We start from the raw sequence: 18,430 nt of genomic DNA on the forward strand, positions 1-18,430 counted from the left end.
ACAGGACAGGACGGGGCGGGACGCCCATTCACAGAAGCTGCGCGAGGTGACGTCATGGCTCCGCCCCGTGTCTTCTGTGTCCCGGTGTGTGTTCCATACAGTGGCAGCCAAGCAGAGGCGCCTCCTGGCGGTACAGCGGCTGATGTCACCCCGTGAGTAGAGCGATCCCCCTAAGACCGAAGTGTACCTGGGGGGAGGGGACGGGCTGTGTGCCTCCAGTGACTTCATCTATGGAGGACTGGAAAGGACATGACCTCACTCTTCTGTATGGGGCTCATGGCTGTGAACTGCACATGACTTGCCTCCTTTTATTGGGTGACCTTTGCTCCTCTATTATCTCAGTAAGATGGGTTTCATTCTCCAATGTCCTGTGTGGGGACACCAATTTGGAGATATGCTTTCTTAAAGGGAAACACCCCCCTAAAATGACTATTTGAACAGCCATGTGACGTCTGTCCGCTCCCTGGTTGTCCAGTGGAGATGAACTTGTGCTTCCTCCAAACTTTCGCACTTTTTTTTTTTTACTCCAACTGGCTTGGGTCGCTTTATTCCCACTCCGAATCTCCCCTAATAAACATGGTGGACAGGGGGTGGGAAAGACCTGGCCCTCAGCTCATTGATATAAAAGAGCGCCGGTTTGTCCAGAGTAGAGTGCAGATGGCATGGCGCCCAAGCTCATCTATGTTCAGCAATAAGTCTGTGAATCTGCCAGCTATGATCAGTGACACCATGCAACTCATGGTGTCACCCAGCCTTCCTCTTGATTGGCAACATAATTGCACCAAGGATGTGCGCTCATGGACTAGAGCGGAACGATTCTGGATAAAATGAGAATCACAGTTTTTTTGCTTAGAATAAAGATCACGATTCTTGGGCATAACATCATCTTTCACATTCTACGAAAAGATTGGGCTAACTTTACTGGTTAGGTTTTTTTATTCATTGAAGTGTATTTTTACCCAAAAAATTGTGCTTAAAGGACCACTGCGCAAATACGGTGTGACATAAAATATTGCAATGATCGTCATTTTATTCTCTAGGGTCTCTGCTAGAATAAAATAAAAAAATATATATATATATATATATATACAGTAAAACCTTGGATTGCGAGCATAATTCGTTCTGGAAACATGCTTGTAATCCAAAGCACTCTTATATCAAAGCGAATTTCCCCATAAGAAATAATGGAAACTCAGATGATTTGTTCCACAAGTCCTTCAGTTTATAGTCTATATACAAAGATTATAGCAATGTGATAGGTTGTGTAACCATAAAATGTCCATCCACAATATGCAGCTTTCCCAAGGGGATTAGAAGCAAAATCCAGCAGAGCTACAGAATATAAGAGAGATGAGAGTGTAGCAATATGGTTACATTTAATGAAGGTTCAACATTTAGCAACTCACATGGTTGATGATTAAAAGAGGCACATCTAAGTATGCAGGCATCCGGGGTAAAGCTGTCCACATAGACCATCTTCTGAACCACCGGCTCTCACCACTGTCAGTCTGCAATCGTGACCGGGAAGAATAGCCTGCAGTAGAGTGATCTGAAAGTGAGGCTTTGAATCACTCGTGGAGTGCAGCGGGGAAGAGATTATGAAGATTGCTGTGCAGAGGACGGTCTATGTGGACAGCTTTACAACAGATGCCGCGGCATTCTTAGATGTGCCTGTTTTAATCATCAACCATGTGAGTTGCCAAATATTGAACCTTCATTAAATGTAACCATATTGTTACACCTTAGAGGCTCCTCTCTTTTTTTTTTATACATGACGCTACTTGTATATCAAGACATCGCTTGTATATCAAGTCAAAATTTATTTTAAAAATTTGCTTGTCTTCCAAAGCGCTCTCAAACCAAGTTACTCTCAAACCAAGGTTTTACTGTATATTGTTTGGGGGTTCTAAGTAAATTTCTAGCAAAAAATACTGATTTTACTTTGTAAGCAACAGGTGTCAGAACAAGGCTTAGTCTTTAAGAGGTTAAACTGCCCTCCCTTACAGACGGAAGTTCATTCCTTAAGGCCCCTTTCACACAGGTTTTCCGATCCGATCCACCTGTCAGTTTTTCAAGCGTACCTGATCGGATGCTCTATGCACCCCTATGGAGCAGTGGATGTCAGCAGAGACATCTCCGATGCCATGCGATTCGATCCTGCCCCTGAAATTCAGGCGGATGGAAACCCTATTTTATATCCGTCTGGATAGGATCGGATGAAAAGGGACAGGCGGTCCGTTTTCATCCGATCTCCCATAGAGGAGGCGGGGGATCTGACAGATCTGTCTCTGCATAGTAAGCGGAGACTGAGCTGTCATCTGGCTGCTCAGCAGGGATCGGCAAAACAGAGTCCCTCTGGCACACCGCCGTGTGAAAGGGGCCTTAATCTAAAAAAAAAAAAAACAGAATGATACAATGTATGTTTTTATCTCTCTGCACTGAGCAATGTTGTGATAAACTTTGTGATGTTTTATTTTCCTTTGACAGTTGTCAGCTGTGAGCAGAGAACGGCTCTGCACTGAATTGTAGAAATGGCGGATTAAGATTGTGAGGGGGGTGGGGGAGGGGGGGGGGGTTTTTAACGAGATCGCGTTTTTTTTTGTTTTGTTTTTTTTTACGATTAATTGTTCAGCTCTATCATGGACTGAGCTGTGCATGCCGGTTATTAGTGATGGGCATTTGTTTCAGGGAGAGCCATTGATGTCATGTGCCCACCTTTGTGAGCAAAATAATGATTGCAGACTTTAAGGGTTCTTTCACATGGGCTCTCCGCCCAGCGGACTCCATTTGGCTCAGCGGGGATTGATTTGCTGATCCCCGCTGAGCAGGCGGATGACAGCTCAGTCTCCGCTTACTTTGCAGAGACAGACCTGTCAGATCCCCACTCTCCTCTATGGGAGATCGGATGAAAGCGGTCCGCCTGTCCCTTTTCATCCGATCCGATCCTCCAGACGGATGGAAAATGGGGTTTCCATCTGTCTGGATTTCACAGACAGGATCAGATCAGGGGGCAGCAGGTGTTAGCGGAGATGACACCGCTGACGTCCGCTGCTCTATAGAGGTACATGGAGCATCCGATCTGGTATGCCTGAAAAACTGACAGGTGGACCTGATTGGAAAGCCCGTGTGAAAGGGGCCTTATGCCCCGTACACACGTGCAGATTATCTGAAGACTTTTGTCTGCAGACTTACCAAAACCATATAATATGAGGTCAAACCTAAACACTTTCAATTTGTATGCAATCCGGCAGGCCCTTGCACTACATAGAAAAGGTAAATCTGAAGGAAAAAGTCTGCAGATAATCTGCATGTGTGTACGGGGCATTAGACTTGCCGTACACACTTCTATCTCTCTCATTCAATGCCATAATTTCCCCATCCTTGCTAAACAGTCCAGATGGAGGAATCTCCCGCTTCCGGCTATTGTTTTCTGACAGCCTACACCCCACAAATTTTAGAATACCCCAACAGTGGCTGCAGCTGGATGGATAAAGTTGCTGTTGGGCTGACAATTTTCAACTTGGCTCCTTTTAACCACTTAAGGACCAAGCCTATTTCTAACATCTGTTTACACGTTACAATTATTTTTTTTTTTTGCTAGAAAATTAAATTACTTAGAACCCCCAAACATTATATGTGTGTGTGTGTGTATATATATGTGTATATTTTAGCAAATACTCTGGAGAATAAAATGGCAGTCATTGCAATCTTTTATGTCCCACTGTATTTGTGCAGCGGTCTTTCATTTTTTTTTGGAAAAAATACATTTCTCTGAATTAAAAAAAAATAAATAGTAAAGTTAGCCCAATTTTTTTGTATATTGTGAAAGATGATGTCACACATAGTAAGTATATACCTAACATGTTACGGTTTAAAACTGCGCAGACTCGTGAAATGGCGACAAACTACGGTACTTCAAAATCTCTATAGACAACATTTTAACCACTTGCCTTCTGTGCACTTAAACCCCCTTCCCATCCAGGCCAATTTTCAGCTTTCAGCGCTGTCACACTTTGAATGACAATTGCGCGGTCATGCTACACTGTACCCATATGAAATTTTTATCATTTTTTTTCACACAAATAGAGCTTTCTTTTGGTGGTATTTAATCATCTCTGGGTTTTTTATTTTTTACAAAAAAAAAGAATAAAGACAGAAAATTTTGAAAAAAAAAAAAGGTTTTTCTTATTTTCTGCGAGTAAATTTTGAAAATAAATTTTTCTCCTTCACTGATGTGCGCTGATGAGGCGGCACTGATGGGCACTGATAGGCTGCACTGATGGGCACTGATGAGGTGGCACTTATGGGCACTGATGAGGAGGTACTAATATGCCGCACTGATGAGCACTGATAGGCGGCATTGATAGGCGGCACTGCTGGGCACTGAGAGGTGGCACTGCTGGGCACTGAGAGGTGGCACTGCTGGGCACTGAGAGGTGGCACTGATGGGCACTGGCGGATGGCACTGATGGACACTGACGGGTGGCACTGATGAGCGGCACTGATGGGCAGCACCATCAGTGCCCACACTCAGTGCCCATAGTGCTGCCAGTCAGTGCTCATCAGTGCCTAGATGAGCAGACACTGATGGGCACTGACTGGCAGCACTATGGGCACTGATTGTGGGCATTGATGGGGGGCACTGATTGTGGGCACTGATGGGGGGGCAATTTGTGTATGTTTTTACCTTTAGTAATCAGGGCACTGGTGATCAGTGCCCTGATTACATTCCTGTGTGTCCCCGGCGCTGTGAGGCTCCCCCTCCTTCCTCACACTGCAAACTCTGTGTGAGGAAGGAGCGCCGGCGATGAGAGATGATCTCATATGTTTACATATGAGATCTCTCATTGGACGGCCCGATCACGTGATGAATGGCCGCTGTGATTGGCCATTCACCACGATCTGTGATCGGCCGTGTCCAAGGGACACAGCCGACACAGATTTTCCCCGCTGCGCGCTCGCGGGGAGCGGGTTACTGGGAGGCCGTATATAGACGGCCTCCCGAAAATGTGAGTCCGCGCTGCAGCCGTATATAGGCTGTAGCGCGGATGGGAGGAGGTTAAAATTTTTACTGGTTACCAGTTTAGAGTTACAGAAGAAGTCTTATTCTAGAATTATTGCTCTCGCGCTAACCATTGTGGCGATAGCTCACATGTGTGATTTGAGCACGGTTTTCATTTGCGGGCGCGACTTGCGTATGCGTTTTCTTTCGTGCAGCAAGCTCACGGAGACGAGGGTGCTTTAAATGCATTTATTTTTTTTCCTATTTATTTTATTTTTTATTTTTAACACTGTTTTTAAAAAAAAAATAAATAACATTTGATCACTTTTATTGCTGTCACGAAGAATGTAAACATCCCTTGTAACAGTAATAGGCAGTGACAGGTACTCTTTATGGAGGGATCGGGGGTCTAAAAGATCCCAGACCCCTCCACTGCACTTCAACGTACTCAAAACGCTGAAATCTGCATTTTTGAATACTGTCACTTTTTTTTAATCTGCGCCATTGTTTACATGATCAGGGACCCGATCTAAGCCGAATCCAGCTTTGTTCGGGATTCCAACCAGCCGGCAGACGTCCTGGCTTGTTGCCCGGGTCTGCCAGTGGGACGAGAGACCCTGGCAGAGCCACAGAAGGCAGTGGGAGGGGAGGGGGGGGGGACATCACCTCCCTCTCGCTGGGATAATGGGCGAGTGGCTTCTGAGCCACATTGGTTATCTCCTGAAAGCAAGCCGCCAGCTCTAAAGAAGGGACCAGATTGATGCCTGCAGCTGCAGACATCATCCCAGTATAACCATTTCTTCAAGCCGACGTACAGGTACATCGGTTTGCAGGAACTAGTTAAAGTAGACCTCAGACTTTAAATATGAACAAGGCATATCCCTCTATAGTGTGTACTTGTCTCAGTCCAGAGTACTAAGTGTAATTTATAGTGCACACTATAGGGGGATATGCTTTGTTCATATTTTATATCTGAGGTTTACAACCACTTTAAAAAAATGTGGCTTTCAGAGTCTCTTTTTTTTCTGCCCCTTTGTCATGACCAATCCAGTACCACCGCCCCCCTCCACAGATGTATCTGCCAGCCGTGTCCTCCATTGTTTACATCCAAGGGTGCAAATTTCCCTCCTCTGGCTACATCTGTGCAGTACAGCCCCATAGTCTTCTATGAGGCTGGTCTACCGCTATTTCCAACAGCTTCATCTCTTCTATGGGGCTGTGCTGTGCAGACATGACCAGGAGAGGGAGCCTTTCACCACTGTAAACCACAGGGGATGCACTTGTTAGGTCTCAGTAAATATACATTTGGGGGGTCAGTTAGCTTAGGGCAGAAGGATGAAAAAAAAAGAATAAGTGCACTTTGTATCAATATGGACAAATTCTTTAAAGCTAAACTCCAGACAAAAAGATAAAACAAATATACGTGAGTTGCCAAAGGTTTCTGTCCAACCAGTCTTGGGTTTTACACAGCTCTGTTGGGCAAGGTTCACACAAGCCAACGCTCTGAAAAACAGTCCTCTTTTTTGAATGTAGCTAAGCAGCCTCTCTTAGGCTTTAGGAGGTGTCAGTTCCCCAGCAGCTTGTAATCCTGTGTAGCTGGTGAGCATGTTGAACCAAGCTTTCTTGTGTCACTGCCAGATGTGATATAGGGCCAGTAGGACAAGTTTTAAAGGTAACAGACTGCCAGGTCTAAGCGTAGCTGGCAGAAATATGTCACCCCCCCACCCCTAGTGGCTTTGCAGAGTGCAGTGGAATAGATAGGCTGTGTCTGGGCTTGTAGGGAGGCAGGGGCTTTATTTATTGCACAATGTTTTAGTAGTGATGACGTGGAGAGAGATGTACACTTCCAGCTCTCTGTCATATATGGAAGCCAGAGTAAAGTTAGGAGAAGGGGAGAGCTAAGCGGGAGATGTGCACACATGGCAGTGTAGGAGCTTGATTGTAAATGATCACCTTGTGGAACAACCCATTCAGCTTATAGAAATGATAGTCAAAACCTTTTTGTATAGATAAAAAAAAAAAACATAATAAATACCTTTTTTATAAGTGATCACATTCCCCCGTTCTCAGCTGCATAAGAGCTAGGGGGAGGAGAAGCAACAACAGTACTCTGATCTTCCCAGTGAATGGCTGGGCACAGGGGGTGTGTCAGGACGAGTCTAATCAGTGGAGGAGAGAAGGCTAAGTTCCCAGCATAGCTAGATAACTAACCATGATGTTTTCTCCTGCTTAGTGTGGTCAGTTCAGGGAAGCAGAGGGACTGACAGGAACACTAGGGATTTCACACAAAGGAAGCAATACAATGAGAACAGGATACTTTCTCATACAAGTACATGGAACAGCAGGCACATACAGTATCAGGGATATGAAATGTTGGGGTAACAAACGCTTTGAGTCACCCCGACATTGCTTGTAGAAAATTACATTTACTAGCGACAATCTGTCGTTGTTGGTTTGAAAATGGAAATAAACATCAACGTTGCAAACATTTGAATTCTACAGAATTGTATAATGCATATGTTAAATGTTATTGCTTGGAAAATACAATAAATAAATAAATTGCACTTTAAAGTGATTCCTGGCTCCTTCCCCCTTGCTGGGTGCCCCCAATAGCAAGTCTCTTACTATGAGGGCATTCAATCAGGCTTGCTCCCGAGCCATGCTCTGTGTGTCCATTCACACACAGCGCCTGGCTTGGCCCTGCCCTGCCCCCTGCTCTCTCCTCATTGGCTCCTGCTGCTGTGTAAGCCAATGAGGAGAGAGAGAGAGAGACGCTGCTCTTATGCACATTTCTGTATCGAGATGGGGCATAAGTAAGTATAAGGGGGGCTGCATACTGAAGGTTTCTTACCTTGAGCCTAGGTTCACACTGAATTCAGGTTTGAAATCGTGAAAGTTCAGCTGAACTCGCACGATTTCAAACCGGCATTTCAGTCCGACTTTGGGGGCGATGTGAGAGACATCTGTCCGGGTTCATGCACAGATGTCTATTTGAAAGCACCCCTGAAATCGCTAAAAGTAGTGCAGGAATGTTGCCGGCAATAGGCTCTGATTTGGCAATCGACAATCAAACAAAAGTGGAGTTATGCTTTAGGCCCTGTTCACACCTGAGCATTTTTCAGCTCATAAAACGCTCATCTCTGAAGTCCCAACAAGCAAAATCCCTTTAATTTCAATGACCCCTGTTCACATATGAGCATTTTGTCACCTGAAGTTAAACTCCTGAAGCTCAAAAAAGTACATGAGCTTCTTATTTGGCAGATTACAGGCGTTTTTGATAGATGTCAATGCCTGCCTCCAAACACCTGCAAAAAAATGCCTGAAAAAAACACCTGAAAGAATGGAGCCTTAAAGCGGAGTTCCGGGCACAAAATCGATATTTTTTTTTTGTGCCCCTCCGCTAGTTAGACATCACCTGAAAAGGAATTGGATAGTTAGGTGTTTTTTTTTTTGTTTACTCACCTTGTAAATGAAGATCGTAAATACTCACCTCAGAGTACTTCCTCCCTCAGCGCCGCGGCTCACCCGTCACTTCCTCCTTCGCGATGATTCCTGGGAGCTGAACGTCATCGCTCCCAGGAATCAATGCGACGGCACCGGCCCCGCACGTCACTTCCGGGCGACGCCGCATTCCCCTGCTAAACAGCTTCTGGGCATGCCCAGAAGCTGTGGAGGAATGCGGCGCCTCACCGGAAGTGACGAGAGGGGCCGGTGCAGGCGCATTCTGGGACAAGAAGACGCGGAAGAAGACATAGAAGAGGATCGCGCCGGCTTCAGCTGCCCACAAGAGAGATGGAAACGCTGTGGAAGAATTTTTATAAGTAAGTATTTCTTCTAAAAGGTAAGTGCGAACCAGGACAGATCAGAGGCTAGCCATTGTGGAATGTACTAGCCCTGACCGTCCCGGGGGTATGTTCAGTGAAAAATGACTTCTGTGCCCGTAACTCCGCTTTAAGCATTCTTGCTGTTATTTACAATGATTAGAAATATAAAGCTGTCCATGTACCTGCAAAATGATATATCACCTCCTCACCTCTTGTCAAACACCCCTAAAAAACAATCCATCGGATCGCTCTTCAGAGGAACTAGCTCTAAGGGCTGTGTCAGAGCATACTGTATATTCAGCTCTTTAACCGCTTGCCGACCGCCGCACGACTATTTACTGCGGCGGTCAGCCCCTCACAGGCAGAGCGACGTAGTACTACGTCGCTAGCCTGTGAGGGTCTAGGGAGCGAGCGCGCGTCGCCGGAGGCGCGCTCCCGCTCGGTCACGGACCCCCCCGCGCGTGTGACCGGTGGACCCGATGTCCGCCAGTCACTCGGCGAACATCGGTGCAGAGGGAGAAAGGCAGGCGGCTGATGTAAACAAGCCGCCTGTCATTCTCCCCTGTGTAGGAATAGTGATTATACGGTTCTACTATGTAGGACCGTTGATCACTGTTCCTACACCTCAAGCCACAGCCAATCACAGTTAGAATCACTCCCCTAGGGACACACATAACCCCTCCCTCTCAAAACAAGTTAACCCCTTCACTGCCAGTGTAATTTTACAGTAACAGTGCATATGTATAGCACTGATTACTGTAGAAATGTCACTGGTAACCCCAAAAATGTCAGTAAAGGGTCCGATCTGTCCGCCGCAATGTCGCAGTACCGCAAAAAAATCGCAGATTGCCGTCATTACGCGTTTAAAAAAAAAAAAACAACAAAAATGACAAAAATCTTTCCCTTTGTTAATAAACGCGATAACTTTTGCGGAAACCAATCAAAATATGCTTTTTGCGGTTTTTTTTTTTTTTTTTTTTTTTACCAAACATATGTAGCATAAAACGTGTAAAACAATAACTTATTTTCCGCGCTGTGATGTATATTTTGGTGAAAAAATAAAATATAAACAATGTATAAAACCTGAAGCTGCTGCTCACTAGGTGAAATACCAGAAAAAACTAAAAGCATAAATAGACAGCGCTAACAGGTGACAAAATGTAAATGAATTATAAATATATATAAATGTGCTACAATAATTAATTGGTGCCCTAAAACATTGATGCTCTAAAAAATTGGTACAACCAAAAAGTGTATATATAAACAATACATATATAATAAATACTAAAGTGCTAAGATTAAGTGTCCATAATATAACCATTAAAGTGCAAAGTGATTTGTTAAGGTGCAGTCCAAAAAATGCTTCTTCAACACAAAACTAAAGTGCCAAACAGGTGCTCGAATCCATAAAAGTGCCCAAGTGCTCTTCAGGAAAAAGGCCCCCAATGGGGATGCACTCACCAGATTTTGGGTAAAAATGAGCCTTGAACATGTATAATGTTCCTTGATCGGATCACAGGATCAATGCAGCTACCCTAGCATATGAGATATCCCTCAAACGGATGGATGGATGACAAGCACCTCATAGACTGGCTCCTTAATAATTCGTCTCCTCTCTCTCTCCCATGTGTGTTTCAAATATAAAGAGAGAAGCCGTACATAGTGAAGCCCGTAATATTTATTTAAAACAGAATGGTAAGAATAGTACTCACAATGTATCTTTAAAAAATCGGCAATGAACAGCATTAAACAGCCTAGCACAGTCAATCCTCCAATTTCCGTGTCGCTGCCGGCGTGCGTTCCACGGTGGTTAACAGGAAATGACGCTGCAAAAGCTCCGCTGCCCGGAAGTGCGTCGACGCGTTTCGCCCGCCTTAATGGGCGTTATCAAAGACATGTCTTTGATAACGCCCATTAAGGCGGGCGAAACGCGTCGACGCACTTCCGGGCAGCGGAGCTTTTGCAGCGTCATTTCCTGTTAACCACCGTGGAACGCACGCCGGCAGCGACACGGAAATTGGAGGATTGACTGTGCTAGGCTGTTTAATGCTGTTCATTGCCGATTTTTTAAAGATACATTGTGAGTACTATTCTTACCATTCTGTTTTAAATAAATATTACGGGCTTCACTATGTACGGCTTCTCTCTTTATATTTGAAACACACATGGGAGAGAGAGAGGAGACGAATTATTAAGGAGCCAGTCTATGAGGTGCTTGTCATCCATCCATCCGTTTGAGGGATATCTCATATGCTAGGGTAGCTGCATTGATCCTGTGATCCGATCAAGGAACATTATACATGTTCAAGGCTCATTTTTACCCAAAATCTGGTGAGTGCATCCCCATTGGGGGCCTTTTTCCTGAAGAGCACTTGGGCACTTTTATGGATTCGAGCACCTGTTTGGCACTTTAGTTTTGTGTTGAAGAAGCATTTTTTGGACTGCACCTTAACAAATCACTTTGCACTTTAATGGTTATATTATGGACACTTAATCTTAGCACTTTAGTATTTATTATATATGTATTGTTTATATATACACTTTTTGGTTGTACCAATTTTTTAGAGCATCAATGTTTTAGGGCACCAATTAATTATTGTAGCACATTTATATATATTTATAATTCATTTACATTTTGTCACCTGTTAGCGCTGTCTATTTATGCTTTTAATATGTAGCATAAAACAAATTGGCCGAAAATTTTAAAAAATTTTGATTTTTACATTTTTTTTTGGGGGAATTTCATATAAAAAAATGTGAAAAATATTGTTATTTTTGCAAAATTGACACTCTTTTTTTGTTTATAGCGCATGATCAAAAAATCGCACAGGTGATCAAATACCACCAAAAGAAAGCTCTGTTTGTGGGAAAAAAAGGACGTCAAATTTGTTTAGGTACAGCGTCGCACGACCGCGCAATTGTCCGTTAAAGTCACGCTGTGCCGAATCGCAAAAAAAACCCTGGTCGGAATGGGGGTAAAATCTTCCGGGGCTTAAGTGGTTAATGACGCTTTATGTTGTCTTTTAAACAACATGAATGAGCAGTGTTTGTTAGATCTCGGTGTATATGAGGCTGGCTAACGCTAAGAAGGACAAGGCTCATACGGCCTGATCTGTACATGTGCAGCCATGTTTCGGAGACTCTGGTCTGTCCACATTATACAAAGGCCTGTCACAGCACTTTACTGCATATGGAATGATCATGATAAGGCTGTATGGTGGGTGGAGATAGCAATGTGGGTGAAATGTGAAGGTCAGAATTTTCCTGCATGTATGGGTAGTAAATGTGTATACTACTTAACAGTGCAAATAGATGTAGTCTGATTTCACACCACTATATATAGAAAGCTTGGTAATTGTCACTAATGTAAATATCGTAGTATCATATTCTAGAAGAGAGCTGTCATGTTTACTGTCACATGTCAGCATTCAGTAAAACCAAGGCTTGTTCACACCATATGCAGAGATGTGCGTATTTACTACATAGGTCTTTGTAAGCACACAAAGAAAACAATTGTTTACACCAGGGATTCCCAAACTACGGCTCTCCAGATGTTGCAGAACTACACATCCCACAAGGCATTGTAAAACTCTGACATTCACAGACATGACTAGGCATGATGGGAATTGTAGTTCCTGAACAACTGGAGGGCCATAGTTTGGGAATCCCTGGTTTACACCATAACCCTGCTGTCATGTGAGCTTTTTTTCTGTGTAGAAATATGAAACATAAATTCTCTGCACGAGCACACACAAAAAAAACAAAAAACACAATTGTTCTGCATGTGCCCTGTTCACACCACAATGGTGCTGTCACATTAGTTTTTTTTTTTTTCTGCACAGAAAACTGCATACGCATTGCAGATTTCTGCCCGGATACATTACATGATACCAGTGTTGCGGTATGAACAGGGCACATACAGAACCTTGTTGCCTCATCCCATGCTTGCCTCCAGGACTTCTTCCGAGCCTCTCCCATACTCTGGAATGCTCTACCCCCAATCTGTCTATCTCCTACTTTGTCCACTTTTAGACGATCCCTGAAAACACATCTCTTCAGAGAAGCCTATCTGGCCCCAACCTAACAATTGTGTATTTATTTCTCCTTCAGAACTGCCCCCCACAGTTATTACCTCTTATATCTTTCAACCCTCGCTCTTGGATTGTAAGCTCTAACGAGCAGGGCCCTCTGATTCCTATTCTATTTAAGTGTATTGTATTTGTACTGCCTTCCCTTAGGCTACGTTCACATCTTGGCGTTGCTATTTACAGGCGTTTTACAGGCGTTTTTACAGGCATTTTTGTGCAGGCGTTTTTAGGTTGACTAGTAACCAATGGAAAAAAATAAAAACGCCTGTAATCTGCCCAAAAAGAAGCTCATGTACTTTTTTGAGCGTTGGGCGTTTTGCTTAAAACGTCAAAACGCTCAGATTTGAACAGGGGCCATTGAAACGAATAGGATTTGTCTTGTTGGGTGTTTTTTGAGCTGATCCTAGAGCAGAAAAACTCCCCAAAAACGCCCCAAAATGCCTACATGTGAACTTAGCCTTAAAGTGGAGTTCCACCCTAAATTTATACTTACCTCCATCTTCTCGCTCCGGGTCACCTGAAAAACAAATGGATAATCGCAATTTTTTTTTTTTTACTTACCTCGTATAGAAGAAAATATACTTACCTTACTTCCTTCTTCCTCCCCCCGGCGGCCAGGCGATTCGTCACTTCCTGGCTTTCCAATGATTCCTGGGAGATGAACGTCATCGCTCCCAGGAATCAATGCGCCTGCACCGGCCCTGACGTCAATTCCGGTGCGCGCGCGTCATTCCATTCTAAACAGCTTCTGGGGCCGGTGCAGTGCATTGTGGGACCGAAGAAGAAGGAAGAGGACGCAGAAGAGGATCGCGCTGGCTTCAAGCTGCCCACACCTGAGATGGCAGCGCTGGAGAAGACTTTTTCAAGGTAAGTATTTCTCCTAAAAGGTAAGTGCAACCCGGGACAGATCAGAGGCTAGCCATTGTGGAATGTACTAGCCCTGACTGTCCTGGGGGTATTTTTATTAAAAAAAGTATTCCCAGGGTGGAACTCCGCTTTAAGTTGTAAAGCGCTGCGTAAACTGTCGATGCTATATAAATCCTGTATAACAGCGATCTTCAAACTATGGCCCTCCAGCTGTTCAGGAACTACAATTCCCATCATTCTTAGTCATGTCTGTGAATGTCAGAGTTTTACAATGCCTCATGGGATGTGTAGTTCCGCAACAGCTGCAGTGCCCTAGTTTGAGGATCCCTGCTGTATAAACTCAATTGTTTGATTCGTGCCCCGTGCAGAAAAGCTCTGCACATGGTGTGGATAAGGCCTTAGGCCTGGTTCACATGTATGCTGGTGCAGGAATCGCAGCAATTCCCTGACCTTAAACCACCCGCAGTCAAAACGTGCCGCTTTTTTAAATCGCGTGGGGCTGCCATTCGTTCCTACAGGCACCCCCACCCATCTAAAAGGCAGTGCGGTGGCAGGAACCGCAGGTAAATTGCATGGTGCCAAAGCACCATGTGATTTCCCAGCCACTGCATTTTTAAAACGCTGCATGCACCTTTTTTCTGCAGGAAAAGCAGGCACAGCAGCCTATTCAAATGAATGCGCTGCTGTGCCCTGGCAAATGCGGCCTTAGACCAAGGGTCTTAAACTATGGCCCTCCAGTTGTTCAGGAACTATAATTCCCATCATGCCTAGTCATGTCTGCGAGAGTTTTCCAATGCCTCATGTGTAGTTCCACAACAGCTGGAGGGCCGTAGTGTGAGGATCCCTGCCTTAGGGCCTAGTCACATTACATCCATTGAGCTGAGTTACCCAATGCAGCCCCATTGCAATGACCAGATGAAATCCATTGTTTCCAGTTCAGAGTTCACAACAGTGTGCTGGATTGATATACACTGGGTGAAAATAGAACATTCTGCAGGAAAACAAGACACAGCTATTTTTTTCTTCTGTGGGAAAAAACGCACAACAGCACATTGTAACACATTAACGTAAGTGTGTCAACATGCATTAAATGAAATACAAACGATGGGAGCATGCTTTGTTACTTTTGTATGCACACCTGTATTTTTAGGAGGTATATACTGAAAGTAGTGAATGGAACATTCACCAAACCTTTACTACCGGTGTATCTTCCTGGTACATGTTTTTGACATAACCGCAGGAAATGTTTGAATGTCCCATTCACTGCCTAATAAATATGCCCCTTATTATTTTTAACTTTGATATTGCTTGCTGTATTTTTGTGCAGAGTTCTAAAAGCCCGGTCATCCTCAATATTAGGTTGTCACACCAGTAGTTCTATTCAATTTATACATAAAGTGGTATTAAACACAAAACCAAAAATGAATCATATTGCCGCTTACCAATAATTAGATGCGGTGGCTGCATCAGTTGTCTTTTCTTTGGCTTTTCCCCTCTGTTTTCACCTGGTGAGCTAGCCAGTAACACACCTCCTGTATTAGTGAGATACAAATCCGGAGGAATGGGCACAGGAGGCACCGCAGGCAGCAGCATTGTCAGTCTGGCCCAGGTGGGCAGGGCAAAATGCATTAGGGGGTGTGGTGTGGTGAAGTAATATATAGGCTGAGGTTGCTTCTTTTTTCGTTTATTCATCTGGGCTGATCGGAAGTAGCGGCTATCCTTTACTCCTCACACTTACTAGCCCTCGGGGACAAGGGTAGTGTTAAAAATCTTAGCAGATTTAAATACACTAACAAATTGAAGCCAGACTCCAGCTCACACTTTAAAAGCAGTTACAGCAAACAGCTGTTTTCCTTTTGGGATAAAGGTTTTACATGAATAAGTAAAAGCTGTTCATTTTAATCATCCCTGCTAGTGTTAAGTGGTTTGTCTCATCCATATAAACTGATGCATTCTGCTGGAGAGCTTGGGCTTGTAAAAAAAAACAATAGATTTGCTGGCTGGATCAACAAATGCATATAGAAGAAATAAAGTTTAAAAAAGGAAACCAATGTGGCCATCACATCTAAGAATTTGTAAGCTGCAATATAATAAAGGTTTGCTTTTGGGTTTAATACTGCTTTAACCACTTGCTGACTGCGCTATAGCCAAATGATGGCTGCAGTGAGGTTGTCCAGTTCTGGGAGGCCGTCAGCCCCCACAATCGCGCCTGCTGTACTCTGTGTTCGTAGTGTCCTCCGAACACCGATTACAGTAAAGAGCTAATCAGCAGCTCTTTACCACGTGATCAGCTGTGTCCAATCAAAGCTGACCACAATGGCAACAGAAGCCAGTTATCGACTCTCTTCACCGCTCCTTCTCACGCTGTCAGCGTGTGGAGGAGAGGAGAAAAGAGTAGATAATCGGCTTCTGCCCATCAGTGCCCACCAGTGTCTCCTCCTCAGTGTTGCCTACCAGTGCCCATCAGTGCTGCCTATCATTACAGCCTTATCAGTGCACTCTTCATTAGTGCCCATCAATGCCGCCTTATTAGTGCCGCCTATCAGTGCTGCCTCATCAGCGTAAATCAGCAAAGGAGAAAAATTACCTGTGTGTGTTTTTTTTTTTTTTTTTTTTTTTAATTTCCAGTCTTGTTTATTTAGAAAATAAAAATAAAATAAAGCTGTGATTAACCACTTGTTATGACGTCCTGGACTTTGAGTGGGGATATCTGCAGCTGCAGGCATCATTCAGATATCATCTTTTGCAGCTGGCAATTCCCTTCATGATAAGAACAATCATAGCAGCAGTTCAGCTGCTTGATCGTTCTTACAGGCAGCGGGAGGGGACATTCTCCCCCTCCCACTGCCTTCCAGTGCTTCTACCAGCTTGCCCGTGTGATCAATGAGCCAGGGAACAAATCCACCGGCAGCGGAAGTTCACCATAGAGTATACCGAGGACCAGATGGTCCCCGGCAGTCTCAATGACTCACGTAGGCCCTGGTGTGACGTTATGACGTCATGCTTGGTCTGGCAGTTGTAAATACTGCGCTGGAAAGGCTGAGATGTTGTTGTGTTTTTTTGTTTTGTTTTTTATCTTAGTCTTTTCTGTCTAGGTGAGGGATGTGGGGACTCATAGACCCCACATTTCTCCATAAAGAGAACCTGTCGTGCCCTATTCTAATTACAAGGGATGTTTACATTCCTTGTAATATGAATGAAAGTGATCAAAAATATTTTTTTTTACGGAAAGTATAAAAATATGAAATTAAAAAATAAAATAAACAATAGAAAAAAAATAAAAATTTTTAAAGAGCCCCTGTGTCCACGCAGAAGCAAACAAATACGTTAGTCTCGCCCACATATGTAAACAGCGTTCAAACCACATGTGAGGTATCGTCGCGAACATTAGATTAGAGTGAGAGCAATAATTCTAGTCCAAGACCTCCTCTGTAACTTTAAACTGGTAACCTGTAAAAAATTTTAAAGCGTCACCTATGGAGATTTTACAAGTACCGAAGTTTGGCGCATTCCACAAGTGCGTGCAATTTTAAAGCGTGACATGTTAGGTATCTATTTACTCAGCGTGACATTATCTTTCACAATATACAAAAAAATGTAGCTAACTTTAGTGTTTTTTTTTTTATTCTTTTGCAAAAAAAAAACACGTTTGAAAAATTGCTGCGCAAATACCGTGTGACAAAAAAAGTTGCAATGGCCGCCATTTTATTCCCTTGGGCCTCTGTTAAAAAAAACATAATATTTGGGGGTTCTGAGTAATTTTCTGTTTCATTGGTCCAATGACATGTCCAATCGGAGGCAATTGCTGGCAATGACACTGTCCAAATCGGTTTGATGCAAACTTTGCGGCGCCGCACCGTTTCCCAAAAGTAGTTTCTGTACTACTTTTGGTGACTTACGGGGGGGGGGGGGCGGGGGGAAATCACCCCCGAAGTTGGGCTGAAATGCCGGCTTGAAATCGCGTCAGTTCAGCTGAAGTCGCACGATTTCAAAACGGCCCCAGTGTGAACCTGGGCTAAATCTCCTTTATCTCCTTTATTCCCTATTTTGATGCTCAAATTTAAGCAAGTTGGCTTCACCACGTCTAGATGCCTAAATGCATTGAGTTGCTGCCATGTGATTAGCGGATTAGCAATTTGTGTTACCAAGCAATTGAACAGGTGTACCTAATAAAGTGGCCGGTATGTGTATATCCTGCTCCGTGTCTTTGGTAAAAAAAAATCCCAAGTGTATATTATGTGGTTTGGGTGAAAGTTCTAGCTTCTACAAACGATGGTGTATATATACTAGCATTTTTTTTACATTACTAATGGTGACGATCAGTGACTTTTATAATAGGACTGTGAGTGCGGTGAGCAATCAGACACTAACTGATGCTGGGGGGTGGGGGGGGGGACAACAACTGATTAACTTTCACTGACTTCACCAGTGACACTAATACAGTGATCAGTGCTAAAAATATGCACTGTCACTGTACTAAAGACAGTTGCTGGGAAGGGGTTAAAATTTAGGGGGAATCAAAGAGTTAACTTTGTGCCTAAAATGTTTACTGTGTGGGTTGTGTTTTCACTAAGCAATGTGCCCATTTTTACTCCCTGCTTTTCAGAGAGAAAATAAGGGCACATCGATGCTGTCAGAAGAGAGCTCTG

The 18,430-nt window shown here is 43.9% G+C and overlaps 1 protein-coding gene across 1 annotated transcript in view; it reads left to right on the forward strand.

Annotated features, from left to right (window-relative positions):
* The first annotated feature begins 22 nt into the window (after positions 1 to 22).
* Positions 23 to 18,430, forward strand: part of ABHD18 (abhydrolase domain containing 18) — a 55,487-nt gene continuing 37,079 nt past the window's right edge. The window contains exon 1 of the mRNA XM_082266718.1: positions 23 to 152. The gene's annotated coding sequence lies outside the window, so the exon portion shown is untranslated. The remainder of the gene's footprint in view (positions 153 to 18,430) is intronic.

Source organism: Pelophylax lessonae, assembly GCF_965119305.1.
Source record: "Pelophylax lessonae genome assembly, chromosome: 1".
NCBI classification, from domain to species: domain Eukaryota; kingdom Metazoa; phylum Chordata; class Amphibia; order Anura; family Ranidae; genus Pelophylax; species Pelophylax lessonae.